Source organism: Montipora capricornis, chromosome 11, assembly GCF_036669925.1.
Source record: "Montipora capricornis isolate CH-2021 chromosome 11, ASM3666992v2, whole genome shotgun sequence".
Lineage (NCBI taxonomy): Eukaryota > Metazoa > Cnidaria > Anthozoa > Scleractinia > Acroporidae > Montipora > Montipora capricornis.
In genome coordinates, this window is record NC_090893.1 from 29,922,776 (window position 1) to 29,925,147 (window position 2,372).

The 2,372-nt window shown below is 41.8% G+C and overlaps 1 pseudogene; it reads left to right on the forward strand.

Moving 5' to 3' along the window:
* Positions 1–515: 515 nt before the first annotated feature.
* LOC138023330 (N-acetyllactosaminide beta-1,6-N-acetylglucosaminyl-transferase-like) lies at positions 516–2,073 on the forward strand (annotated as a pseudogene).
* Positions 2,074–2,372: the final 299 nt, after the last annotated feature.

Consider the following 2,372-nt stretch of genomic DNA (forward strand, 5'->3'; position numbering starts at 1 on the left):
CGATAGTTTGGGATTCAACCGATAGTTTACCTAACGAGACTGAATACTTTTAAAAACAACGTTTTTAGGAAGAGCAGCACAGTCCTACTACGTCAACCGCTACCACAGCGACAATACCGTACATAAGAGGGACTGAAACTATCGCACGCATACCACAACCTCACGACACACGCGTTTCCCACGACTTATGACGCTCACTAACTAATGTTAAAAACAGAGACGACCCCAAGGACAGTCAGGGAGCAGTATACAAGATCACACGCTGCGATTGCCAGGCCTCTTATATCGGTAAAACCGGCAGGAATATAAATAAACGACTTACAAAACACAAACGAGCGACTAAGAATGGTGATCTCAATAGCAGTATTGCTGAACACCATTCAAGAGCAAAAGACAATATTGACTGGGTGGGACTCTTCCACTTCCTTACCAGCGATCAGGCCCAATTGAGCATCGCTGTCATTTCCTCTTTGGTCGGCGCTCGCTTTTTTTCGTTTCTTTTTCTGCTATCAAAAATGGAGCCTGATCGCAGGGTACTAAATGCTTAACCTACTGTAGGAACAATTACCAGCGCCTTGCACTTAAAACCTGGTACACAAACTACATTAAACTGTTGCCTATTTCTACCTGCGTCTTACAAACGAGTACTTGACAGAAAACCTTAACTACACACAACTTTTTCCTCTCAGCTTAAAAAACGTCTGCGACCGGATCGTCCTAATTCACCAATCATCACTCACCCATCCTCACAAGCAATCACGTTACTTTTCCCACTAACAATCATAACACAGACCAGTCCATCACTACATTTGCTTGTACTTCCAACCGTCACTTGACTCTGAAGGTGACTTACGCTCAGGTTGTCCGAACGTCAGTCACTGCCAACCGTCCTTCTCGGAAATCCATTAAGGTATTTAACTCCGTGGTTCAAACTATTTTATGTTTTATGAAATACGTAACTACTGATTTACTTATGTAAGTTAGCATTTTATCATTTGCAGACCAAGACGTGGGAAAGGTGCCAGAAGCTTATATCCGGCGAGGAAAAGCTAGAGGCAACTGTTACTAGAACACAACCTGATTCAAAAATTAACGCCAAGTACACTCTCAATCAGGACTGTGCTCAAGTCTTAAGACACCATTTCCGCCATCCTCCTGTGTCCGAAGAAGGAAAGCAGCTACCCATCGCTTACTCCATAACATTATACAAAAGTGCACGTTTAGTGGACAGAATTCTTCAAGTAATCCATATTCCCAACAATGTGTACTGCATTCATATCGACACAAAATCCCCAGACGCCTTGCTAAGAGCCATAAAAACTATGATACGCTGTCTTCCAAATGTCTTTGTCACCACCAATAGGACAAGTGTTTTCTGGGGACATTTTAGTTTGGTTCAAGCTCACCTCAATTGTATGGAAGAGCTTTTACAGTCTTCTGTGAAATGGAAATATTATATTAGTTTGGTTGCACAAGATTTTTCCACTTTATGATAACAAAGAAATTGTGAGAGCATTGGATCCGGATTCTCTTAAAAACCACAAAAATATAGCCAGTGGTCCTGTGGAAAAAAAATTCCAGAACCGCACGAAGTTCATCCACCGTTTTATCAACAATAAGTTCGTTATGGGTGAGAAGAAACGCCATCCACGTCACAACATTACAATTTATAGGGGAGCAACGCACATTCTTGCAATACGATAATTTTTTAACTTTGTACTGCACAGCCAGATCGGGGAAGACTTTGTTGAATTTTTAAAGGATACTCACATCCCAGATGCCATGTTATATGGAACCTTACGTCAGTACCCGCATGCCCCACGGGGAATCCAAGGAAAACAGGCAGCGATATGGCAGCGGCGTGATAAGAAGAACCAAAATTCTTGTAAAGGATCATGGAAACGAGATCTATGTTCGATCTCTTTTCAAGACCTGCAGTGGGCCCTCGGTGAAAAAATGAAAATGAAACTGTTTGTTCACAAAATCCCTTACAACTTCAGAGACGAGCTAGTCGACTGTATTCTTATTGCAAGACAAGGAAGAAAATACGGCACGGCTGCCTGGAAAAAATAAAAACTTAAACGCTGTGCAAAGTATTGCGTAAGACTCACTTGGTTGCTCATGACACTATATTTATCCAACGATGATGTCAAAATCACCTCACAAAGGATTTCTTTCTTGTGTAGGTACCGTGCCCTAAGAGATTTTATCACAATTAAATGTAACATCTTGTGTAGTGAAACAGAGCAACTGGAATCGGTACCTCACCATCGCTTTGGATTGGCTAAAAAAGCTCTTGACTTAGCGAACTATCAAATTCCGTCATCCAAATATGCGAAATAAAAGGCTGGTGCCGCAACGATTTCCTGGCT